This window comes from Alligator mississippiensis, chromosome 4 (genome assembly GCF_030867095.1).
Source record: "Alligator mississippiensis isolate rAllMis1 chromosome 4, rAllMis1, whole genome shotgun sequence".
NCBI classification, from domain to species: domain Eukaryota; kingdom Metazoa; phylum Chordata; order Crocodylia; family Alligatoridae; genus Alligator; species Alligator mississippiensis.
The window spans coordinates 216,846,148-216,874,003 of NC_081827.1; the positions used below are offsets into that span (position 1 = coordinate 216,846,148).

The 27,856-nt window shown below is 41.6% G+C and overlaps 1 protein-coding gene across 6 annotated transcripts in view; it reads right to left on the bottom strand.

The window, feature by feature from the left end:
- The window catches only part of CSRNP3 (cysteine and serine rich nuclear protein 3), a 166,193-nt gene that overhangs the window by 75,258 nt on the left and 63,079 nt on the right, over positions 1–27,856 (bottom strand). For 3 of the 6 annotated variants that reach the window (XM_006270356.4, XM_019480522.2, XM_059727325.1), the window contains exon 1: positions 530–670. The exons of 2 other annotated variants lie outside the window; for them this stretch is intronic. The gene's annotated coding sequence lies outside the window, so the exon portion shown is untranslated. Of the gene's footprint in view, positions 1–529; positions 671–2,476; positions 2,703–27,856 lie in introns of those variants that run through there. One more of the 6 variants, XM_019480528.2, reaches the window with a different exon arrangement.

A 27,856-nucleotide genomic window follows, 5' to 3' on the forward strand; every position in this document is an offset into this window, starting at 1 on the left:
TATCTCTGAGTACAAAACATCCACACTTTAGTTTAATTAATAACAAGTATGATGAGGTAAATAAAGAAATTTAGTTTTATCAAAAAAAAAAAAAAAACAAGCAAGAAATTACCAAAATAGTTCTTAGTTTCAAAACAGCATGATTTTAACAAATTCCTGCCAAATAGGAATCACAAGCAGGTACTTTTTTTTTTTTTAATGGAAGGTAAAAATAAATCAAAACAACCAACATCCAATAGGAATGGCTTTCCCGCATCCCCCCTCAAAGAGGTTCAAAAGGTTAAAAGATTTTAAATAGGATTCAATATTATTAAATTGTACTTGACTTTCCTACATATAACATTTGTTAAACTCATTAAAGCAGAATCTATTTAATGAACGAAGTAGGAATGTTCCATGTCAATGTCGGGCAACAGAATTACAATTCCAAAACCAAAACAAATGCAAGCCTGATTAAACTATCTTTAAAAGTTTCAACCAAGCATTTGCAGAAGCAAATTATGCACAGCATATACTCTCTCAATCATACCTGCAGACAGTGTTAAACAATTGTTGCAGAAAAGCTCAAAGAACTTCTTAAGATACAAAGCGAAGTCTGCTTCATTTTATACCAGCAACAGACTGCTGCAGTACCCAGTATATTTCTTTCAATCAACTGTTACAGCCTTCCACCAGCCCTGTGACCTTTGAACTCATTTCTCCCCCTTCTGCAGTCAAAGCTACTGTGCTTGTCTCATTTACATAAGGCTGGTGAAGGCCTGCCAGCAACAAGAAGGGAATGCTGGGTAAGAAATTGTAGAGCTGCAGTTCAGCTAGAATACCTGAATCATTGGAGAGCTGGGGGGGAGGGAGGGAGGGAGGGAGGGAAGGAGGGGGGGGGGCTATAGCCACTACATACTGGTTTGATTGGTAAGTCAAAAAAATATCTCCTGTTGTAGTTATTAATGGGTAAATGTTTTCATTTTCAAGCATATTAAGCAGCACCCAAAAAGAAAATCAATCTGCAGCAGCTAGTTTACAAGGAGACCAAAATAGTCAAATATTTCATTTAAATACATGTGGCAAGCTAATATGTGATGGTCAACAACTGCCCTCTGTGTCTAAATGTAGCCTTCCATACATTTTAATAAAGTAAAATATTTATCTATAGATCAATCTGTATTTTATTTTGAAATCTAGGCACTTAATTAATGCATAGCTTTTTGCAAGTGTCTCAGTGTGAATTACTATCAGTTGCAGACACAATAGTAAAACTGTATTAGTGTAAACAGATCACGTGCAGAATTGCTTAATAACTAGTTAAATTATTACTAGTCCCTCCTAACACAAATCTCAATTAAATACTATGCCAACATTGTAAATGCATGGGTATTTATTAATATCTAGAAGTAGAACATGAAGATTTTATATTGGTAAAACGTTCAGAGATGTTATTTGTAAAAATTATGTATCCCGATTAAAATGATACAGAAATGTTGGTGTGCCTTTAGGAAGGTGGTTCAGTGTTTTATTTTCTGCATCTTCTCTCCTCTTCCCCCCCACCCCCTTACACACAGCATCCTTCCTATTAAAGGATTCAACTTCCCTATGCTGAATTACTCATTAGAAATGAGTAATTCAGTTTCTTTCAGTAATTGTCGGTTTATGGTCTTGTGCTTTTTGAAGTGTTTGAGCAATGAGAAAAACACTGATGTCAAATCATTCAAGAACAGAAAGTTTGAATAAAGCTGATAGATTCAATTTCTATACCACTGATGTAATAGGCAAATTCAATATCTACACTATGTATTAAGGCAATCATAGGCCACTAGGATCTTTGGACCTATTTTTATAAACAAAAAAGTGTACGTAATTAACTATAAGATTTAGTAACTGAAATGAATACCTTCTTCTTGAAAAATACAATAAAACATACTATGTTGTAATAATATTGTCAAAATGAGCCGAGTGCACAGTTTCATAATGAATCATTTATGTGTGTACATATAGTTTTAGAAGCACCATTTCCCAAATACAACAGGAAAAACATAATGAAAAATAAAAGTGCATTTGCTATTGATATGAATATTTTTTTTTTAATGGAAAAGAAATAGCTAAGATGCCACATGTTTCTCATCTAAAAAATATTGGGTTTATAGATGCATAGGAATAATAGATTATTGCTACTAAATATCTGATGCTATTTCCATGTTGGCAAAGTGATCCATTTTAGTCTTCATTTTATTTCTGACTATTCCGTTTTTTATGGATAAATGAAATTTTTGATTGCAGGGTAATAATAGCAAAAACATATGTACAACAAATCTGATTATAGTACTTACACAATTCATTTAGCTAGGCTTCAAATGGATATGCATCATTCAAACTCTTCCTTACCAAATGCAAAAAATGTTTTTATTTTTAAAGAGCATATATACCTAAATACCGAACAAATTCAAAACAGTCCAGTGAGTGAATAAGCTGTAAAACAACTGACCTGTTCAAATTGTTGTTTTTCCAATCCATGCACCCTTTTTATTAATTAGGAACCGAAACAGATTGATCATCATTTTATAACGTGTGACATATTCCCTGTCTTCCTAGTTCCAATGGAATCTTCTTAAATTTCCCAGCACTGTGTTTTATTGCTGGTACCATATGCTTTATTGTTCAGCGACAAGAGCTTCACTCTGCACAAAGACTCATTACCTACTGCTTGCTGAGCAGCTTCAGTCTCACTGAGGCTGCCTATGTGATCACATGGGAGTTTTGTCTGAGAAAGCCAGGCATGCCACTGATTTCACTGTCTATGGATATTTTTATCAGCTGAGGTCTACTATAAGGATGTAATAACAAATTATAAATTTAACTCATTAAGGACAGACAAATAATGGAAATCCCTTTACAACTCCTTTTCTCCCTCTCTACAGAAAAGCTTTCCTTAGGAACTGAAAAAAAGTTTAAAGAAACAAATAATAATTTTAGTGGGAAGTAGTGATAACCTGCATTGTCTGTGTTATTTCTCACAACACATACATTTATATCAATGTTCCAAGGAGGTCATATTTTGCCTACATACCTATGCTCCCAGTATTTATCCACACATAGAGGACAATGATAATTTCTCCAGAAAACAGACACCTTAATTTTATCACTGTATCATCAGTCAAGGGCGCACAACTAGTCTTACTGATTTCAATTAAAGTGTGCAGGCATCTAAGGATTGCTCAGCTGAGCAAAGTTCACAGGATCAGGGCGTGAATCTATATGATAAATTATACTCGTTGATGGAGCCTTGAATCTACTTTTTATAAAGCTGCTGATATTCAGTTATTGCATTTTGCTTATAAAATTCCTTTATATTTAATTACCCTCACCCTTTCATATGTCTGCGGGGGGGATAATTATATTTTTCAAAAATCATGAAAGTATCTGCATGAAAAAAGATGCACGTCAATGACTATCACTAACATTATTACCACCAATGATTAATTTCAGATAATTCTGAAGCAGCTTACTTCCTACCTCAGAAGGCATGCACAAAACATTCTTCGTTTGCGTAATTAAAAATGTTAACATAGTGTTGCTCATGATAACTGAACACCTTTCTTTTCCTCAGAAGACTTATACCTCATAAATAATTATTTATAATATCTACAGTGCAAAGGTACGGGTTTTCTGTGAAAATAGTTAATTATCTCTAGAATTATTTATAGCATTTTGAAAATATAAATGGCAAACGGGAACACTGTTTACTCATTAATATTCTACAAATGGAAAATACCTACTTGTTATTCCCTTCAACATCTTCCTCATTAGAATAATTGACAGCTTGTTGCTATTGAATGGATTGATCCTGCTTCCATTGAAGTAATTTTTAACATTGACATCAAAGGGAGCAGGATCAGGCTCTGCTGCATGAACACAGAGAACCGTGGGCCTGATTCTGATGCCAGAGAAATCAATGGCAAAGCTCTCACTAACTTCCCTGGCATCAGGATTAGACCCATCATACTAAACACAGGCCTACAGTAATGCAACCGAAAGGCAGTCTCTGAACTGTAATGAAAACGCAGATCGGATGGGAATACAATAAGTTGGCTATTTCATTCAGGAAACAGTAACCACACAGAAATGTTATTAGCATTTGCAAAACAGGAATACGCACTTGATACATAAAGGTAAAATTAGCCTGTATATGAGGAAAAAATACCCACAATTAAGGCAGGTTTGTCTGGTGATACAGTTGCTGCAGATTCTAAACCTTTATTTAAATGCCACCATTTTGATATGATCACACCAAAGTAACTGAAGACACTGACTGAGCAGATGGCTCATGGCTAAGGACCTTCTACAGCTCTTAAGCAGGAAACACAATAACAATATACATTAATAAGAAGAAATAGAGACAGCCTAGACAAGTTGCTAACGAACAGCTGGTTTAGCCACAACTCTACATATTTTCCCCTGCTAATACTATTGATGATGTCATGATTCTAGTGTAGAGAGAAATAAACAAAAGGCAGACATTTTTGCTGCAGCAGCAGTGAGAAAACAGCAGAATAAAATGTTTAGCAGATGGAGGAGAACAAAAATTGGTAAGGAAAAAGAATGTGTTTGTCACGTTTTCTGGGTGGCATTATATACAATGAAACATAAAAGGGAAAGAAAGACTAACAGGAGGCTGGAGCAATAATGATTCAGAAACATACACAGCTAACTGGTTACCAGGAAAATGTTACTTCTGTAAAAAGACAACAGCAGCAAGTCTTGCTACCACACAAAACGTATATCATCAGTCGAGCAATCCAACCCTGCAAACAATGTTTTATCCTTCCATCCTGGAAGCTGGGATTTCTGAAAAGGTTACATTACAATAAGGATGCTAAAAATTCTCCCTCCCACAGCAAAACCTCAGAGGAGACTAAGAGGCAGAAAGTCACCAGAAGAATCCCCATGTAGAGCTTATGCCAAACCTTCTCTCGGGGAAGCTGCATTTGTGCTCCCATAAAGAGAGACCCGCACAGGTTTCCACAATAGATTAAAGCCCTAGTATCTCTTGTCACATTGTGGCAGCAAAACTCCAATTTGGAGTGATTGATGCTGCCAGGACTCTAAGGCCAGGTACAGACATTACACTTTTACTGGTATAAGTGACTGGAAATCGGTCTATACCTGTAACAGAGCAGAAGTTCAGCATGCGTAGATTCGCTTAAAAATGGTGGAATGGGGTCTAAGTTCTGCTCCCCCCAACCAAAAGGCGAATGCGTCTTCTATTCATAACTGATTTAAACTATGCTGCTTACAGAAAGCTGCATTGATTTCGCCTCAGACTTTTTGAATGTCTGTACCTAACCTTACTGACCTTGACTGAATGTAATGTTCTCTTAAATAAGTCCCATGTCACAAGAAACTCAGAAAAGTATACATAGGGTGACTATAATAATTTGAGGGAAATCTGGGATTGGAGGGGTGCCAGTGCATGCGCACACAGTCCCTCCCTAACACCACGGCTCAGGGGCAGAGCTGGGCAGGACAGCATGGCACATCCCCCTGCCACATACACACACCCACGACTCTGTGGCTCCTCCCCACCTACCCCAACTCTACTGCATGAACAAGTGCTCACAGCCCAGTGGAGCCAGGAGCTGGGCACATGAGGGCGGGTTTGTGCCAATTCAGGACTTCTGCTTCAATTTTCTCCAATGGTTGGATTGCTGAGACAGCCTCCAAAAACCAGGACTGTCCTGGCCAATCTGAGACATATGGTCATCCTAAGTATACAGGTCCAGACCTGTCCTGGAAAATATCTGTGAGATTAAGGAAACAGTGATATGCCTCTAATTGGCCCTCCATTCACCTAGGGCTGGTAATTTAGACTTTGCCCTCCTCCCTCATTTATCTTAATCTTATAGACCACAGTCTGCAGAAGATGTAGGAATCAAGGGGATAGCAGTGGCCCAGCCTAGACATACCCCATTTTCTGCATGCCTGGTCTAGAGGGGCCCCCTTTTTCTTTTGGTCATGAAAGCACATTTTGGCCCATTGTTTTAACTACATCAGTGCTGAATTAAAGGCCTGTGGTAAAACATACCTAACAGGGCTACCACCATCTGTCAAATACTTCATTTGCCTTGGAACAGCAACTCTTCAGAAGAGCACTGTGACTGCACAGAAGCTGCAGCAAAGCTTGTCAGTACAGAGCTTTGTGTATGTATATGAGTCATGGAGTGTGAATAGTTACAAAGGTTTGGACTCAAAGGAATTATTTCCTTCATGGGAGAGAAATAATGAGCTGCTGACTGTTTTACCCCATTGTAGTTTATTTTAATATATATACTTTTAAACACGAATTATATAGCAAAAGCATAGCACATCTTATAACTCAGAACATCACTTCTAGGATTCTCAAAAATCAGCCGTGTATCAAAACCAAACTATTTCCACATCTCATACCATTAAATCCTTTGTTTGATATTCTACCCAAGCTGTCATTCAGCATTACCCTGCAGCCCAGTCAGGTGACTCACATGCCAATCAAAACAACCTCTGGATTGGTGTTGATCAACCTTGTTAAACAAAAAGAAGCAATTTGCAGCTCAGTGGGGCTTTATTCTAAGGGTTGGATCCTGCAGCCTCTCCTATAATAATGGAAAATCCCAAATGTACCAGAAATAGCACAATCCACACTGTGCGAAGCAGAAAAGCTGCACAGCTGAAGCCTCTGTAAAAGCATATTAGACAATGTCAGCAATCCAGGATTTGTGTAATGGGTCCAGACACACCTTCACTGGACCATGACCTCTCCTGCACAGCATGGTCAATTGGCCATAGTTGTTTCAAACTATGTCCTCAGGTTTCAAGTTCAGGAGTGGGAAAGCAAGCTGCTTTTCCCAGTACATATGTAGCCTACCCATGCAAAACCCTCTTATAACAGGCTTTCAGTGGGAGAGAATGAAAATCCTACCCAAAATCTTAGCTTTTTAAAGACAATTCTGTCACTAGAAAAAAAAGGTGCTGGAAGACACTATACCTAATTATCTAACTTCTTCAGTTTTGGCGGTGTTAAAGTTTAAAGCAGTGGTACTCAACCCTTTTAGCTGGCAGACTGAATGAGCAGTGCCTGATCCCTCAGCGTGCCAATCTGGTGGGGACCCATCCAGCCTTGCAGAGCAGGGAGGGGAGCAGCCTGGCCCCAACTTAGCCGTGTAGTGGAAGGGGGCTTGGGCTGGCCCCAACCTAGCCCTGTGCAGGGGGAGGGGAGGGGTAAGGACCTGGCCCCAACCTGGCCAGGCAGAGTGAAGAGGGCATAGCCCAGCCCTGTGTCAGGGGTGTGGAGGGGACATGGCCCAGCCTCAAACCACCCATGAAAGGAGAGGGGTAATGACCTGGTCCCAACCTGGCCAGGTGGAGGGAAGGGGAATGGTCTGGCCCTACAGGGAAAAAGGGATGCTTCCTGGCTCCAAGCTGGTGGCCCGGAGGGAAAGGGTCTCGTAGCCCAGCTCAGACCCATCCCACAGGGCTAGGACTTGTGGCTGCAGGGAGGGGTGACAGTTCTGCCCCTGCTCCCCCACCACCAAATTTCGCACCCCATGAGGAGCCCTGTGGGCTGGATTCCAAGGCTCTGCAGACCACTGGAGGTTGAGCTCCCCTGATTTAAAGGGTTTTTAAATTATTTATAAAGTATTCTTTTCTGTATCAGATGTCATTTACTTCAAGAAATGGATGTAGCTTTGTAATTTTGTTTCACTTTTTCCTAGAGTCATACACCTGTGAATAACGTCTCCTTAAAGAATGTCACAGATGTTAAGTATTCCATTCAAACTAGTGGTGTTTAGTAGACATTATGGCTCTGCAAAAGGAATGAAGTTATTTGTATTATATTATACTATACTGATCACTCTTATGACATTTTTCATTAACCAACTACCACTCCAGTTTGAAATTAGGAGCTATTGAGATAAATGGAGGAGAAAAACAAAATAAATGTCTTTGAAGATTACATTTTGAATTTTTACTTTTAGAAACTTGAAATAAAATACTTTCCTATACTTATGTTGTCCTTTCGTATTTGTCACAACCCCACTTTTAGCGGAATTCAGGAATATTGATTTGTTTACTTCTTTGTTTTGTTTGTGCATCAGCATAATTGATGAAAATATTATTTGTTACTTAAAGACTTCCAGAGGGACAACAAGGAGTAAAAGAGATATCATATATTCTGGTTTAACTGCCAAAAACAGAGACTGTCATAGTACAGTCCTTCTGTGACTTTGTAATTAAGGCCAGGGTTTAGGGGAACCCTGTGAGAGTATTTCAGTACTATAGATTAGGCCAGATTTATCCCAGTGCCAATGTTAGCTCCTGCATGGAGACAGTGAAGTTAGCTTACAACTCTCAAGGCCTTGTTACACATTGCACTTTGAGCTGCTCAAATGTTGATTGATGTTAGTGCCAGCATGAGTTTGAAGCAGTCACACCTTAAGGCTAAACACCTTCTCTGACTGCCCCCTGCCCCCCATATGCACAGCTGCAACTTGCCACTGCAGGGCTGGTGAGCAGGAGCCTGATTGGAAGCTACAGCTATGAGTTGCTACTACAGGGCTAGTGAGCCAGGACAGGCTTCTATCCCTGATCTAGGTGTTGGGGGATGTGAGGGATAGACTGGGGGGAACAGAGGGACACGAAGCTGGGAGGCAGAGAGTTAATGGGATGGGGGTGGATAATGAAATGGGAGGTGGAAAGGGAAAGGGGGTGGGGGAAAAGGTAGTGGAAAACAGTCACTGAAGGAAAAAATAAGAAGCAAAAAAAAATATAACAAGAAATAAAGAGGAAATAAATTAAAGAAGGTCTGATGTTTTAATACATTAGGATTTGGGATTGGAGTCTGGGGGTTCTAGTCATGCTTCCTGGGGTGACTGGGAGATGGGAGTGGTAAGGGAAAGGCCTTTTGGGGGAGCTACTGCTCCTGCCTTGGGAAGGAAGCCCCAGCTCATGAGAACCCAATTGGGTACCCTAGTTTGTTTCCTACCATCCCCACTAAACTTCACTCCTGGACACACCCATGACCTAAAATCTGGCTAGCTGGCATGTGATCAGTAGGCTGCTTGCATAGGCTTGCACCCCTGGGGGTGGGAAGATCATACATCCAGGGGCAGGAGGGGGAGTTGGTTTGGTGCCAGAAGCATCCCCTGGACAGTAGAGTTCAGGGGGTGGAAAGTTTGCCCACACAGAACAGAAGGGTGGGGGAGGGAACACTGCGTCCTGGAATGTTAAAGAACTGCAAGTTGGGTGGCTTATTGGTGGGGAGTGGCCACACATTAATGGAATACAAGCTGCATAACATGGATTAGAGACAAACCTGCCCTGGAGTGGCATAACTTTAAACCACCTAGGCTAAGGACAGAAATTACACATAAACTAGTAAAAGTGATTGGAAACCAGTTCAAATCTGTAACGCAACAGAAGATCAGTGCACCTAAACTGCTTTCAAAATGGCCGAAACTGGTTTAAGGTAAATCTGGATGGAGGTAGTATTAGACTTAATTGATTTAGGTTAAATCAAATTATTGACATTCTGTCCCAGTTCCCTTCCAGATTCAAGTTAACTCACAATCCCCCATAATCCCAGGATGCTTTGCACCTCCCCCACAAGGCCCCCCCCTCGCAGGGTGGGTGAGCTAGCCTCGGCTCAAGCTGCCTGCTTCAGCCAAGCAGGGAGGTGTGCCCTAGCGCCCCCCGACTTCTGGCCTGAGATACTGCAGGCATGTGGCTGCATTTCCGGAATCAAAAGTGTATGTCAGTTTACTTGCTTATTGGTTCAATCTACACAGCTTCAACTAATCTGCAAAGACTGAATTGATTTAGACTCAGGGTTTTTGACTGTCTGTATTTAGCCCTAAAGTGTCCTTAAAACTAGTTTCAGATGTACAGACAATCTAGGGATTAAAGGCTCCAGGAGCTGCTTAAAATTAATGTTTAATCAGGCCCTCATATTCAAAGTTGCCAAAAGCTGGTTTGGGATCTGGCATGAGTTAACTTTGTATGCCTGCTGCAGTTTCTCCTAAGGGTTATTGCAGTGGTACAGAATTGCTGGGAAACAGAACTGCCCTAGTCATTTATTTATGTGCTCTTGATAGTTCCTTGATATGTCCTCAGAGCTATTTAGTTCTGCAGGTAGCATGAAGCCAGCAGAACTGCCCTTGAGGTTTTTGTAAAGGGGATACTTAAAAGGTTCAGGGCTTGTTGTCCCTTTATAACTGCTATTTGGTACAAAGGGGCCACAACACAAGACAGCATTCTCTGGGATGTGTTTTTATTGTACTGAGATCTACCAAAAGCAAACTGTCTCAAAAAGAGAGTCCCTAAATTTACGACTGAGTCCTGCCTCATCTACCATGAGAAGCACCGCAGATGATTCTGGAATTGTTTGTTAACTTGCTCAATGACAGAAAGGTGATTAATAATAGGTTCAAAAAGCAATATTTCTGTAAGGCTATTAATTAATAAACATTAAAACATTAATAAACCATTAAGAAAAGGTATGTACTAATACACGGTTCCCCTGTTTTTTTTTAGTCACACTCCTGATGACAAGGGTTTTTATTGTATTTATGTGTCAAAAAGGTTTTACTATTTTTACCTTAAATCAATTAAGGTATCATAAAGTACCTGCTGTTTCAGATAATAAAATGAATTACTTCAAAGGGAGATCAACCTACAGCTATAATGTACCTGGAAAAGAAAGAGGTTTATTCATCTCTGATCACTACACAATCAACTGAACAGATTATCTACCTCAAAAGTAAGTAAATCAAGCTTAAAGGAAACAAAAAAAGTTGTAGTGCCACAATGTCCCTCAGTTGCAAGGACAGGTATATAGAACCCAGGGCTTCTATTTAGAAAAAGACTTTTTTAAAATAAGGATTGCCTGACCCATCACTGGATCCACTTTGTAAGTCATCTCCTGCCAGTTTCCATGACAGCTCAGACATCACAGCATGATACATTCTGGGGAGTCATTCAGGGCAATGCACAGCAGGGATGGACATTGAGGGAATAAAAATAAGAAATATAAAGGCAGGTTTTAGTTAACAATATACTAACAGCCTCCTCTTAGCCCAGCTACTTAACACACACAGTCACCAAGTACCATCTCTGTCAAATTACCCCTCAAAACCTACAAATTCTTCTAATACAGATCTCCTCTTTCCATAATCTCTCTTTCTTGAATTATAGACTTGTATTTTATCTTGTTTGGATTACAGTGTTACTCCTCTAGGAAGAGGCCATGGATAAAACTAGAATTTTTAAAGTATTAAAGTCTATTTTTGATTCCATAGCACTTCAGTTCACAGGATTTTCACCAATGGACCTTCCTTATTTCCCTTTTTTCAGATTTTTCTTCTCTCCATTTCTTTGTTTATTTGTGTGACTAGCTTTTCTAGGTCATTGTTTCCATTTTTGGAATCAGGCCCATTTGCTCTGTCACTGACCCTTATTCACACTATTTTTTGTTGTTGCTTGCTTCCCTCTGTTTCTGGCATCAGCAGCCACACTGTAACCATTGCCAACATTATAACATCATGAAATAGTAGAAGAAAGAAACCTTTTTAAATGTTTGAGTGGTGAGAGACTTCTTCCATTGAAAAATAAAGTGTAATTACTATTCTTTGGAATTTGCACAAGTACAGAAACCTAGAGAGATATAACATTCATAGAGGCAAAATGTAATTACAAAATAGACTTAATTTTATGCAGCAGGTCAATATTTTACTGAGGTGTTCTAGTGATAATGCAAAAAAAAAATTTAATGCCCTTTTGTAAAAAACATATACAATTAACATGTAGAAATGCTATTTTTACAAGTAAGAAAATAGTTCATTTTTAAAATGGTTGGATTTATGTTTCTTTAGGATACCTGGATTTTACTGGAAATGAATTGGCTATAATAATCCACTTATCCCTGTTATTGTATGTCCCACATACCATGTTAAATGTAGAGAATGAAAGTTTAAAAGAATACTACTTTTAGTTATGCTTTCAGGGCTTTTTAACGTTCTTTAGCTCTTCATTGTTTCTAGTACCTTCTAAGAGGCCTCAAACCTGATTTTCCCTTAATAATGCTGGCCAGATAGAAATGGAAAAAATTGATTTTCCCCCATGTGTTTCCAACAGAGCTTGAAATTAACACAAGTTTTTATTTACTTCCTTGTTTGTGCACCAGCACCATCAATAATGCCAGCATAGCTCTGAGAAGTTTATTACTTATATTAAGTTCTCTCTACTAACAGACCACAAAACATTGCCCGTTATTTTTTTTCTGTACTCAGAGACTAGAGTTTGAGTATTGATATTAGAGTTTCTAAGACATCCTAAAATCTGGTTGTGCTTCTGCTTTCTCTGAAGTAAGTGATAAAGCATCTATTAAATGTAGAATCATGCCATGTATTGTTAGAATCTAAAATAAATTTCACAGAACATTATACTAGCTTATAGTAAATAAAAATTTGAATATAGACCAGTGGTTTTCAACCTTTTTTCATTTGTGGATCCCTAAAAATACGACTAGAAGTGCAGACCTCTTTGAATGGTAAGTGTGGGTATTCACATTAGGGCTGTGTGAAGCTTTGGTCCCTGATTCGATTCGACAGACATTCAGCCCGATTCGGCGGCCGAATGTTCGAATCCGAATCAAATCAGAGGACCCTTTAATCTCTCCGAATCAAATAGGAACCCTCCAAATAGATTTGGAGAGATTCAGAAAGATTTGGCAATTCGGACATAGACACAGCTTTAAAAGTTTTTTCTACATACCTCAAGGTACCAGGCAGCTTGTGAATGCTGCAATGTTGGGGTGGATGCACACTCAGCAGCAGACCCAGAAGTGGACCAGAAGCACTTCCGGTCCACTTCTGCCAGAGAGCGCACTGGGGCCTCCACCCCCGCACCCCCCGGTGTCTCCTGGGTCGGGGGGAGGCACCCAGGGTTCCCCCCGCAGCCAATCACCGAGCTGGGGGGGCACAGGGGGGCCTTCTGCATGCTCCCTGGTAGACCTGGAAGTGGACCAGAAGTACTTCCGGTCCACTTCCAGGTTTGCCACCAAGCACGTGGAGGGCCCCCCCCACACTCCTGTGGGATGCTCCATCTGCCCCAGCATCACAGTGTTCACAAGCTGTGCTGGTACCTTGAGGTATGTAGAAAAAACATTTAAAGCTGTGTCTATGGCCAAATTGCTAATTCTCTGAATTAGCATCGAATCTTCATATTTGGATTCAGCCAAATCGAATCAGGGACAGTGATCCGAATCAATGAATTGAATTACTGTCTCTGATTCCAGCCAAATCTGAATCCAAATCAAATAGAGCCTACTTCACACACTCCTGATTCACAGACGTTTGATTGTTCATAGTCATCTTCCATGGACCCCTTAGACATAGTCTGTGAACCCCCAGGGATCTGTGGACCACAGGTTAAAAACCACTGGTACAGACAGATTTACAGCATGTCTTGACTAATGTGTTGTTATAAATATTAATGAAAGGCTGCTTTGAGTATGGCTACCCTTTACTCAGGTATATTTAAGGTAACAATAGAAGAAAGTGTCTAAAAGAAAAGTATTTCAAATGTGGAGATAATCTAGCATAGAAACAGGGGATTCTTCTCCCATATAAAAAGAGATGTGACTAGCAAGTTGAAATAGCCTTGCCTAGGTTAGTGAGAGAATGCAGAATTTTAGAATTGACTTGTGCTGCCAACCAATGATTGAAGTGGGAACTGATTTACTGTGTGGTCCATATTTAGCAACTGGAGTCTGCAGCCACATTATGAATTGTCTTTCATTGTTCAGTCAATGCAGATCATTGTTTGTGGCTTACTTCTTTTTGTGGGATCAACAATCAGGTGTTTGTTTCCATTATCCTACAATGAGTTCTAATGTTCCCCAGTATTGAATGAAGATACTTTAACAGCTGCAGCTTGATACCACAATGGTTTGCAAAATTTCAGCCATATCTTCAGTAAGTCCTGGAGGTCCTCATGGCTTAGTAAAAATCAAGTTGGCCATGATCTGTCTGTATTCACTAGCTATGTATGTGTGTAGTGATGATTTTTTTCATGACAATAACCTGTATGTTTAGAGATTTGGTTTGTTTGCTGTCCACAACACTGACACCCATATTCAGCTATGATAGTTACTTTTGACATGTGCACATTGAACCCAATGTTGTACTTGTGAGTTTTCAAATGAGGATAGTTCTTTTTTTTATTTGTACATGTCTTTACCCAGGTGAGTATTAAAAATCATATTTGTATGCAAAGTTACAAGAGTGCGGGTTTTGTTCATGTGACCATTCAAAAGGAGGTGGTATTTTTTCAATTTTGTGGCCAGGAGTGTAATGTTGGTTGCCTTATGGATGGTGTCACCCATCGGTAAGGTAGCCCCTCCCCTCGACTCTCCTGCCATGACTTTGCTGTTAAATTCTCACAAGAGGGCTCTAGTGGAGATCTTCCTAGAGAGGTTCACCAACACGGGTGTATTCACAGTTGTTATGTGCACTGTTCCATGGGGCTCCACCTCCCCTACACCCCGTCCACTCGCCAACTGGTCCTGTGCTGGTCAGATGTTAACCTCAGTCTCTGAGGGCTTGTCCCGCTGTAGGACTCCGACGGAGGGAAGAGCACTCAGCTGAACAGCTCAGTTGGCTCATTTCTCTTCTCTCTCAATTCCTTGGACTTCCTTCCTGTATTTTAGTGCCTTTTCTCCCTATCCTCTTCAGATATAGTATTCTTCTGGGGAGGAGTGGGCTATGGAGCTGCCTTCCCTTCCCCAGTGACTTCCAGGGGACTCCAAACCCTTCCCCTGTTCTACTTCTCCTAGGAGAAGCCCTGGTCTCTCCTGACCCTTCTTCATCAGGGAGCTACTGCGTTCCCCCTGCTCTCCTTCACCTAGGGGAAGTATTGGTCTCTCCCTGCCCACCTTCTGTAGGGAGCTAGGATATTTCCTCTGTTCTGCCTCAGTCAGGGGCTTAGAGGCTTCCCCTGCCTCTCGTGCCGGTACAGCACAAGCTATAGCGTGCCTGTCCCTGGCAGGAGCCTCAGCATGCCAGGCATGCTGCCAGATTTCTCTCTCTCCCTCTGGCTCCCCCTCCCCACGGGTCCTGTCGGGGTTTTTAAACTTTCCCGCAGCAGCCATGTTGGCCACCGTTATTGGACTGGCTGTCTCCCTCACAGGGAACAGCTGCTTAAATAGCCGGCGTAATGCCGGCTCGAGTGGCTACCGCCGCAGTCCCGGCTCCGGCACCGCCGAGTCTTTCGGAGGTAAGTTCCCCCCTCCGGGGTTCTGCTTCCGGGTTTTGTGCACCCCGCAAATCTCCCTCACCTCTTCTCGAGACTGTGGAGGCATGTCACCGCCACAAGGAGTTAAACAGAAGTATAGTATTTGATGATACGTGATGCCTTGAGTAGTAACCTATACCTCCGTATTATTTTGTAGGCAACAGCTAAATATACAGGTGCCATTCTGTTTTTTTTAGATTCTGTGGGAAGCCAGTGTGACTGGCAATTGCAAGAAGCTAGTAATAGTAATTCTAGTACATCTTCAACTGTCCTTGTTCCTTTGGCATGTTGGCCTCAAGGATGGGAGAACATGGGTTAGTGAAACCCTCTCTATTAACTAGTAAATTATGGAAAGCTGTGATAGCTTGCAGAATAATTTGATGGTTTCTCACAACTGAGGAATTTATATCACCCTATACAAGCTTTTGGGGCTCCTTCTGCTGAATGTATGGTAATCAATTGGTCTGCCAATCATGTTCATTCCTTTGCCCTCAAGTTTTACAGATATTCAGGATAAATACCATCTTTGTCATATGCTTTTCCGTATTGAGTGACCAGGACGGCCTAGCTTATTTCCTCAATAGTACACGGAGATAATAACAGTAAAGTGTCATAAGGATTTGTCCGATGTTTGGAATGAATTTGAGGACATTCTCTCTAGTTAGCTTATCATTCTTGATCTTCAAGTTATGAGGAAGGTGTGAGGTGACAGCATGGTCTCTTACTAATGACTTATTGTCTTAGCCAGATTAGCTGCTCCATGTTTATGGAGGAGAGCTCAGGCTTTGAAAATGTAATGAGTGAAATCAAGGTCCTCTGCTGTTTTTTGTTCTTTTCAGACAGAGTTCAATGACTTTACCTATGTCTGGGTCATCTATATTCACATCATTTTTTTTAAAGGTGTCTGTCTCTGGATGGCAACAAAGACTACAAACATTGAAATAACTTCAGGGAATGCGTTTCAAAGCAGCTTTGATAAGAGCTGGTCACAGTTTCCTGGGATCAGTTTGAGAACAATGTGCCCCGTCTTCAACTTTTATGACATATAAAACCCAGTTCTCATGTGGCAATTCCAGAGCAGTTTTAGAACTGATTCAATCAGTAGGATTTCAAAGCTGGCATGCAAAGTAGAGGCACTGTTTGGCTAAAAGTAAAGTTTTCAAGTACAGGCAACCCCCGCTTAGCACCCTTAATTGGTTCCCAAAAAAACAAGCATTAAGTGGAATAGCATTAAGCAAAACCAAAATTAATTAAGGGCAAAATTAATTGCTGAACACAGAGCACAAAGTTTTTGATGAACCGAGATGGCAACACAAACAAACTGGCGCCAAATTCCACAATGAGGCTGTGCACTGCCAATGCACTGTGGTGCCAGTGTACATTACCTGCTGCCAGCTGTATGATGCCTGTGAGCACTATAATGAAACTCGCTGAATGCTAAGTGGAATTGAGTATTAGTAAAACAAGCGTCATAGTGAAATAGTGCTAAGCGAAACAGCGTTAAGTGTGGGTTGCCTGTACTGTCCTTGGAGCTTGCCCAGGAATGCCACTATTAGTAATGTGGACCTCAACCACTGAAAAACTGGAAGCTTGAAAACATTCATTATGGTCAACTGTCCTGTTCCTACTACAGCAACTTCGGGTTAGACTCCTTCAGAACGGAGACATCTTTAAGACCATGCCTAATATACATGATGGCTGCATCCAAATGAGCGTGACCATTTTTTCCCCCAGGGACAAGTAACAGTGGCACACCTTATGCCGCTGCTACTTATCCCCCAGGAATGCCTGTGTCATGCATGCTCTGGCATATGACAGGTTACCCAAGGTGGGGTAGGGGAGGCTGGGTCCAGCAACTGTGCTGGCCCCAGTAGCCTTACCTGGGGTCCTGGGGCCTCCTGGGGCTGCAGCCATGGCAGGAAGCCTGACTGGCAGCTGGAGTGTGGCTGTGGTCAGCCAGGCTTTGGTTTTGGGTGGCATGCACTACCACCATGTGTGTCGCCCCCACTTTGTTTTGGTGTGGGTTTTTTTGACCCCAGGATCTCCTGGCCTCAACCCCCCATGCTGCAACATAGCAGTTCAGGGAATCTCCTCTCAGTCTTCTCTTCTCCAGACTAAATAAGCCCAGTTCCCTCAGCCACTCCTCCAAAGTCATGTGTCCCAGCCCCCTGATAATTTTTGTTGCCCTCCTCTGGACTCTCTTCAGCTAGGACCCAGCAGCCATGGGGACATCTACAATCTCCAAGCCCTGTGGATGCTTGAAAGCCCCAGGGCTCGGAAACCACAGTAGTCACACCGGCAATAAGGCATAATGGGATCTGATGCATGATCCCACAGTCATGCTTCCTGCCATGTATGTGTGGCATTGCAGGGGGCACAGTTGTGTGATTGCACATTAGATATCATTGCACCTTACCTGCAAATGTAGAGGGGCAGGTAGCAACTGAAGGTGTACGAATTTGAAAAGGAATTTTTTTATTTCAACTAATAACATGTCTTCTATGATATTAATTAAAAATATTTTTTCATATCATTTCCCATTTGAAACTAAAAAGGTATGCTATACTTGAAAGGCAGGGAAGTATCTTATATAAGGGCAAAAGGAGGTTATCCAAGGTCACAAAACAAATGCATGGTAGAACTGGAAATACAACATTGTGGCACTGACTGCCAGGTCCTGTTATGGACACAACCTACTCCTACTAGAAACCGTCAGGAAGCTTTTATCACCCTCTCATAGCTTCAGGGATACAAACCCCAAGCTCCTCTAACAAGGTAGTTGAAGATTCCTCTGACAAAAGGGTTCACCCTCTGGGTGACAGATGGTAAAGTCAGTGAAACAGAGAAATTGAGACCTGTAATGCTAATGTTTTAAACACCAGTCATTGCATTTAGTTCAACTGGCCTGAGACAGTGCCATTTGGCCTCTAATATCTGTTATAAAAGGTTCATGCTTGGTTAATAGTGTCAAGCCTAGTTCATCAAGCAATGTTAAAATACAGACAATGCTATGATAAGTAAGATAATGCCTTTGGAACACAGTCAGAAAAGTCACCAATCACATTTAAAAATGTAGTAATACTTGACTTCAGATTTCAAACAGGTACTGAAGCAAAACAACCCCCCAAATTCTTTTCCTCTGTACAAGAGAAGCATATAGGGTTCTGCTGTACAAGAGTCTGTGCTTTACAAATATGTGAAGACAGACAAGTCACCATTATATACATCTTTTCTGGAGTAAATGGAGCCAGATCCTTCAAGGTACCTAATTTTCATGAAAATTAATGGGAGTTAAGTGTCTAAGTAACTTGAAGAATTTGGACCTTGATTATTCTAGTTATGTAAAATGTACAATTATTAGCCCAGGAAGGTTGCTTTTCAAGCAGCACAGAGAGAAGGGTGGGGCAGGTTGAGGGATAGGGACATCAATTAGGCAGTTTTTGCACAAAGCATCAATGAAGTATTTTTACTTTTAAGTACCTGTAATGGGAGACAAAAGTCACAGCTCTAATCCAACAGACCAGGAATAACTACACTGAATTTTATGGGGAACAGAGGTGCAACTGAGAACAGGATCAACCTTTTAAACCTCAATTCCTGACTAAGGGCCTTATTACACTGTGCACTATGAGCTGCACAAATGTTGATCAGTGTTAGTGCTAGCTTCAGTCTGAAACAGTCACACTCCAGGTCAGCCAGGGTCCTGGAGGACTGAGGAGAGTAAGAATCCCCCCCCACTCCCATGCCAGGTTTCCCTGCTTCCTTCTGCTCTCCAGGGCTCCCCTGGTTGCCCCCCATCCCCAGGGCTCTCCACTTGTCCTTTGGGCATCGCCCCTGCCCCCAAGGCTCCACCCTAATCTCTTCCTGCTTACTTGTGGCTGCCAGCACTGTCTGTCCCAGGGGAGCTGGCAGGGAAGGAGTAATCAGCCTGTCTGGTCCCCACCACTGTCAGGCTGCTGGTCTTCTCTGGACTGAGCCTGCCCAGAGAGCAGAGGGGGGGGGGGGTGCAGTGGCTGGGCAGACAGGTTAACCCTTCCCTGTCTGCTCCCTCAGGACAGACAGAGCAGGCAGCCACAAGTAAACAGAGGGAGGGGCAGGGGACAGTGAGCAGGGATCTGGGGTGCTGTGGAGGGGTCAGTGGGCCCGGTCCAGGCCAGCAGGGAGAGGGCAGGTGGGGTGTTTATGCTAAAGTGCAGCATAGAATGGCTACACCTTAGTGTAACAAGAGCTGGGTAATAGGGATCAGAGATAACCCTGCCCTGGAGTGGCATAACTTTGAGCCACCTAACAAGTACTTAAAACTAATTTCATGTGAAGTAACTAGGAACAGTGGCCACAAACTGATGGAAAGCAGATTTAGGTTGGATATTAGAAAGAACTTCTGCAGAGTAAGGGTTGCCAGAATCTGGAATGGGCTCCCAAGGGGGGTGGTGCTCTCCCCTACCTTGGGGGTCTTCATGAGGAGACTGGACAAGTACCTAGCTGGGGTTGTCTGACCCCAGCACTCTTTCCTGCCCAGGATAGGGGGCCGGACTCGATCTCTAAATATCCTCTCCTAAAATCTAAATCATTTAAATTTTCTCTCTTTTTTCTTCCCCCAGTCTACGCATCTCAAGGCAACAGTCTTTGGAAGAAAAATCTTGTAGGCACTGCCAAAGTTCCCAGAGGATTCATATACTTCTGTATATTTTCTGTAGTCTTTCTGTGTCTCTTCTTTCATTTAATCCTATTATATTGTTGCAAACCCCAGGTTTCTTCCTTTTCATAGTGTCTTTGTTGATATTCTTTTGCCTTTTATGCATAAGCCATCTTGCTCAATAGACTAAAGCCGTGAAGGACCTATAGCTACAAGAGAATCACAGAATACTAAGTCTAAATTATAACTGAACTTTATCAGGTCAGAGGTGCAGAAGAGAGTTCCAGGAAGCTCCTCTTCTTCCCTCTGTTGATCACGTTTCAGACACTTGCAATGGTCGGATTCTATTCCATATAATGAGCATATAAGTAGACTTAGGCGCTTAAATGCAATTCAGTTCCACCCTGCTTAAGCCTCTGAAAAATCTATTAGTACATCAATTTTTGTAACACACCATCATATGACCCTTAAGATTCAGCCACAAAAAGCAGCAAAGATGCCGTACCATAAGTAGGATGGAATAGAATCCCTCTTAGGCACCTATGTCCGCTCACCTAATTAGGCAGAGTAGAATCTGGCCCTTAGAGCCTGATCCTTGCCTTCCCATGAACACATGGAGTGAATGGAGGATGTATATGCACTATGCACTAGTATACTGACAACTCTTCTCAGGAGTTTGGAGGGAACTGCTCCAGACACTGCATACCTCTAAATTTATCTTAAGCTCACATTAATCAGGTGAATGCAGTCTTATATTCTGTATTGAAAGAATCAGATTTTTTCTCAGATTCCCACTTAGAAAAGCTCATGTTTGAAAGGAATACACTGCATATTATACATACTAGGTTCTTTGTATCATTTTAAAGCAATTCTTTAGTGTGCTTTTGGCCACTTTGAACAGCTACTTTCATCTCTTACAAATATCATGTTGAATTGCTTGCTTGGGACATAATTACATAAGCAGATGTTACTCTTCCCGCATGAATTCTTACGGATTTGAATTGTATCAAGCAAGATGAAGTCCTCAAGTCTACAGGGACAATTTTCACCAAATTTATCAATAAAGAGCCCCCTTCCAGAAGGAAGCACTTCATATGCCGGTCCCTTCAGATAGAAGTTTCCTCATTTTGTGTGTGATTTGGAATTTTCAGTGTAAAAGTGCCTGGTGTGTTTCCTCTCACACAGGTTGTGATGGATTAGTATTTTTAGCCTTAAGAAGGTACAATTATGAGCCCTGATCATACAAACTGCTGTGCATGAAATAGTTCACAGAAGATGGTCAAAAGTAATTGCAGTGCTTTGCATAGAAGCTTCAAATACTGAATTCATTTTGACCCTTGAGTACACTCATAGGTTGTACTATTATATGAGTCTTTTATAACTGTTTATTTTTATTACCTTTTCCCATCAGAAGATAAGAGTTTAAAATTGCTTTTAAACTATACTAAAGATTTAAAAATTAAGTAGATAAAACACTTCTCCTTTTCTGCTTAACCTTGTATCGGTTAGTCCAGAGCTGTCAGTCAAGTATGAAAAGCATATGGACAAGAGGATGAACATGCTGACAATTTTGGGAAACTCTTTAGAGAGCACATCTAGCCATTATTCTTAAATTATTTTATGTTCAAAACTGTATTTTTAGGGAAATTCCAGATTCTAGTTAAGCTCAACATTTTATGTCTGACCTGGAGTTGGGACTGACTGACCCAATGAACAGGACTGTAAAATGATATGAATATTTCTCACGAGTTAAAACAACATTTACCATTTTAAGATGTGAACTCTACAGCATAAAAACAAATCTGAGCACCAAATCTCATTGTGAATGTCAGTAGTGCTTCCACGTCCAGCAGCCTACTGGGCTAAAAAGGTAAAGGTGCACTATTTTCTGATGCTAATAGCATGCAAGAAAGCCATGTGGCTGGCAACATGTGCAACTGCTTCTGATTCCCCAACTCAGATGACTAAGCACCGATTTATGGCTGTGCCAAATGAGGCAGTCTGTAGCACAAATCCAGGGCATGACTTGAAGCCATAGGGAAACATCTGAACCACTTTGCCCCTGTATTCCATCACATCATGTGACTCTTAAAAGGTCTTGCCATGGTAACATGAAGATGAATAGTTAATTAAATAGATCTGTAGCAGGTATGCATCTAAAACAATGGAGCTGTCAGTTTACGCTGCTAAGGATCTGGTCACATGTCTATAATTATAAATGTATACTAGTGCCTAGCATTTTAAATAAATAAAGGTGTGTAGAAAAATCTTGCTTTTGTTCACTCCAGGTATCGTATTATCTCTGATTTTAACAAAAAGAAATTTAGTGGAGTCCAGTTACTAATTCCTTGGAATTCAGGTCACTCAGTTAAATTTGCAGTGAGGAACTATATTTGTTTTAATATTTTGGACCTTTCCTTGTATGCATTCCTCAAAAGGAAGTTACATTACCATCCTATAACATTAAGCTCTGAAATAGGATGTGATTGAAAAGTTATTTGAGAATTGCAGTGAGTATTTTTCCAAACAAAAACACTTTCTTTCTTTATGGGCCAGGCCTTCAGCATGTATCTTAATACATTTATTTTTATTTATTTATCTTTATTATTTATTAATACTGCATTCTTACTTCAACCATGGTTACATATCAAACTGCTTCTTTTGCACATAAAAGAAAATAATCTTAACTATGGATTAGGGTGCAGGAACCCAAGTCCTGAATTCTGTTCTTGTCTTTAACGAGCAATTTACTGGTGAGTGTGGACAATTAATTTCTCTATGCCCTATTTTTTCTATTTGTACTATGAAAATAACAGCATTCTCTGTTACCTATCTCACAGTTGTTCTCCTAGACTACTGAGACCTGGGGCTGTGTGCAGGATTCTACCAATCACTCTTCCAGAATAAGTCAAATAAGCCAAAAATAGAGAAAATGAAATCAGTAATTTTATTGTGTTACTGTAAAAAAAATATGTGGGCTTTAGCACTGAGTCTGAATATTTAAGCTTAATACCAGTTTTGCACTCCTCAGTTTTATTTATGTCTAAGTAACAGGAAGGAGTGGGATGGAAATGTATAATTTATTTTAACATACAGTAATAGTCTACCAAAATAAGTAAAAAAAAAATCTCCTGGAGCAGAAAAATGAGAAGCTAACATTATTTTAGCATACATAGTCCAGTTAAAAACCATTTAGTTCTCTTCTCAAAGATAATCCCTGCTAATTGCTTTAGTCATACTAGTACATTCTGTGGGAAAGGGTAATAAAGGCTACTGGTCACATTGGTCATGTCATTATTTTGCTGTGCATTCCAAACAATATAACCCCTCCAATCTCAGCATGCTGAATATCAGCTTACAGAAAAGGATGCATGCATAAGCCATTCTGACCTTTCCTGCTAGTTTGTTCTGACCTTTCTGACTTCATTAGACTGCTAGGTAGGAAAGCCCTATCTAGAAGGAAAGAAATAAACAAATAAAGGAGTAGCTGGGTATGCTTGATGGATTAGAAATAGCAGGATTTTGTCTGGGATTGAGCAAAATACTAAACTGAACTGAACCCCTGAATTACAGAGCTTTTTAGAGATCACAGAGGCAGAGGAATATCTCTTCCCCCATTTTCAAGATGGAAGGGTCCAGATACAAAGGTCCAGATTTTTTTAGGATAGTTAGGCGCTAAAGCTGTACAAAGCTCCCTCATGGAATTTTCCAAATTTTACATCTTTATGTGCATAAATACCTTTATATTTACCTCTCTCTGATCAAGAGAGATTAAGACCATTGGTCATCTAGGTAACTTTGAAATGGATTAATCATGTTCTGAAGTCAACAGGATTTGCTCTTGGCTTTAAATTTGCACATGTGCTTAAACAACTTGTGGAATTGATGGGGTTACCTAAATTCTCACAGCAAGACATTTTCAGAGGCTGGAATATAATCCAAGGCCCTGGGAAGATATTACATTTATGGCACACTTGACATGTTAATCATGCTATAAATTACAACTTGCATTATGTTTAGGCAGTGTATGGTACCATAAACTTGCAAACTAGCCACAAAGATGTTCTGAAATGTGGCTGGTTTGTATGGCACCTTAAACTGAATGTACAGCATGCATTGTGGTCTGGAACAGTGCTGCACCAACCAATAGTGACAATTAACTGACAGTTATCTCTGGCCCCAGACAGTCCCAGGTCACAGGACTACTCTCAACCTGATCCCCAGAGTCAGACTGGGGGCCAGCTCTGGGTTCCAAACCAGGACCCAGGGCTGTCCAGGTTTGATCCTGATGCTCAGCTGAGCAGTGAGATCAGGCACACGGCAGAGCCTTCCCGTGCCTGATCTTTAGGATTGGGCTGGGGCAGCCCCACAGTGGCATGACTGGGATATGAGGAATTTTATGCCCTAACCCCAACATTTCACATCCTGCCATGCACATCTGGTAGAATGCTTGATTTCTGGGATGAGGCATAAAATTCCTTATAGCCTAATGATGCTCTTGTTTTAACATCTGCCAGGGCCCAACTTCCATACTTTGGCAGCTAAACAATATTGTGTTAACAAATCTTGGTTCAAGAAAATTAGAAGATATACCATATTTACTCAAATACAAAACATTTTTTTCCCCTCCAACTGGCATGGGGGAAAAAGCCCCATGTCTTACAATTGTATTCAAGAAAATTGCACTAAATACATTGTCTATCATTAAACTGCTGCCAAAAGCAGCAAGTGCTCAGCAACAGGGACCAACTATGAAGTTGATTAAATGCAGCCAATGCTAAGCATGACTATAAAATACATGGCTCACATTAGTCAAACATGCTGACAGGAACTTATTTTTTTTTCTTTTGTGTAGCCCTTAAAAAATGGACGGATGTTCTCTCCACAGGGAACTGGCACTGGCCTGGAGGTACTGCAATACCAGGCCAGTCCTGGCACCCTTCTCATGGTGCCCAAAATGCTTTATTAGAAAATGTTAAGAATCATAGAGCAAGAATTACAATTCCATGAGGGAAATACAGAGTGCCCGAGTGAGGGACTAATATAAGAGGGAAGGGGGTGAGGAAGGGAATGCACCTAGGTTACATAAATACAATGTAAGCCGGCTAAGCCTGGGGATGGGAGGTGGGGTGGGGCAAAGGGAGGGAGGGAGTCGCAACTCTGAGAGAGAAAAGAAGATAGATATAAACAAATCTGTACAAAGGTCCACGATGGTGGAGGGAGGGAGTTGAACAAAGGAATCATTCAGTCCATGGATTCCTATCACGGGGGTCCTTGCCGGGTAGAGTGGAGTAGCTTGTGGTTGACAATAGCTCTCAAAGTCCATCAGGTGCAGAGGGGGGTTCAGGCAGTCCCCTCTGGGTCTGGTCCAGTGGCAGTCAGTTTGGCAGGGTCGGCGTACTGGTGCTGGCCCATGATTTGTTCAATGTAGATGTCGTGGGACCGGGAGATGGTGTTGGACATCATGAGGTGCTGCATGAGCTTGGCATAGTGGCAGGAGATGTGACAGGCATGCAGGACACTCTCTTTGCTGGGGTCCCAGGCTCTGAGTGCTCCCATGATGAACGCATTGACCATCATGTCGTATCTGCAGCTCCTGAAGGTATCAGCCAGTAGGGCATACTTCTCCCACTTGCAAACCCAGGCATCAGTAAAGGCTTGGTACTGGTTCTTGAAAAGGATGGTCCACATGCACTATCATGACCTTCTTGGCCTCCTCATCAGTGATGACAATGTTGGGGCACATCTGGCTCTTACAGCCTGGGATGGCACAGTTTACAGAGATGTCCCCCGCTGTAGCTGGGATGGCCTTTGCCAGGCGGTCCTGGACAGCATTGCGGGGGAGCTGCAGGCACACAGCATGTGGGATAGGGACTCCGCCTCAGCACCTCTTGTCCCAGTGGCTGTGGCAGACGGCCCCATTCAGAGACAGGCAGTTGAGGTGGGTGCGTTGGAGGAAGCGCTAATCTGCGAAGCGTGTGAAGCTCCCACTGGGCATGAAGTGGTTGATGGAGTCCCATCTTGAGGTCACATTGAAGACCTTGCCCTGGTTTTGTTGGGCCCTCAGGTTGCCAGCGCACTTGTTGCAGACAGCGTCCTTCAGGAACCATTCTAGGAGGGTCCTTGTGTGGGGCATCATGGTGACATGGTTGGTGTGTGGGCTGGCAGCTTGCTACATTTGATCTTAGCCAAAAAGGCTGAGATGCTGATGGGAACCTTCCACAAAGACTTCTTTTTAAAATTTCACATCTCAAGCCAAATTAGCTAAATCTACCAAATTCCATCAACTGAACAGAGATTAGTCATTCAAAAATATGTGGTGGTACCACTGGCAAGTATCTTCCCTCCCAGACTTTTCAGCCAGGGCTTTAGATCCTCCCAAACCTATAGCAGGCATCCTACATGCAGGCCCAAGCCCAGAGGTCCTGGTGTTGAGATGCTCTCCCCTCTTCACCCCCCCACCTGTCTCACTTGCCCTTAGCCAACAGGCTAAAAGAGCAAGCTAGAGAGAAAACCCCCATCTCCATAAAACAGACATGTAGCTGAGATCCTCCCATTTGGAGGCTATAGTAGACTCTTGTAGGAAGGCTTGACTGCAGTGCATTGAAAAAGCCTTTACTCTTTATTAAACAATGCCATTCAAAGTGATCTGACCTTTGCAGAGAGCCACCTTCATGGTATTTCCCCTGCCAGATAAGTCCACAAAGATAGGTTAGTGCAGTGCATCTTAACAAGATGTATAGTAGCGTCCATTAAATGCAGTCTCCCTCAGCGCCAACTCTTTTTCAAGTCATGGTGAGCCACTATATTGACTATATTTTTACTTCCTCTTCACTCCAACAACTGACCTGTGCCTTTCTTCCACATTTCTAACAATTCCTGTTTCTTCACCAGCCATACATACCTGGCAAAAATCAAGAAATGGGGCCCCTAACAGTTTACCCAGAAATCCTCTATTATTCCCTCTCTCAGCCTCATGTATATGATTAGTGTGTTCCCACCCTTCATGAGGTGAAGCCAGACCAGCTTGCCCTGCACCACTTCTGCATATATATTTTTGGAGCATCCCAGGACTCATACCCAGAACACTTGGTTCCAGCTATAAGCAGGAGCTAATTAGCACATGGATCCTTTGTGGAAGGTATCTGGAGTACACGCATGCAGGGCTGAATTGAGGGGTCACCATGGCCTGAAATGCTGTGGACTTTGCTGGGGACCAGCCCAATAAGCTGTGTGGTAAATCATGATCCTTTGGCTTTGGACTAATATCATATGTAGTTTATACTATATATAAGTGAGTGCATCTATATGTTCATTAATGCACCATGGATACTGTGCATTCTGTTTAGTACCTGTAATAAACTGAATGCACAGTAACCAGTGCTACTGTGCAGTAGTGCCAGCGTATGGTTTTTTTGTGATGTGAATGTGAAGTAGATTAATTCTACCGTGAAATAGCATGGTTTTTACCATGATGCATTAATGTGCAATAGAATTAGTCTACTGAGCATTTAGCATCTTATGTAGATGCACTCAGTGCTCAAATATGTGTTTATGAAGTACCTTTGCTAAAAGTTGCAACAGTTTCAAAAAAAGATAACGTACCAATTCTGGAGCAGTGAAGTGCATGGGTACTATATGCAAATTGCTACAGTCATGTTTAATTTCAAGGTCATTGTTTTCAAATTTTCTCATTTCCATGTGCTCAGAGAGAACAGGGTCTGACAGTAAGGAGAGGGGAAAGGGGCCGTCAGGGGAAAAGGGTGGGGGGGAAGCAGAGAGCAAAGGAGCTACCTGACCGCACAGATTTATTTTCCCTGCTGTAGCAGTGGGAGGGGGACAAATTAGAGGCAAACCTCTTATAATTAGATTCTGTACCTGGAAAATTATAACGATTTTATACAT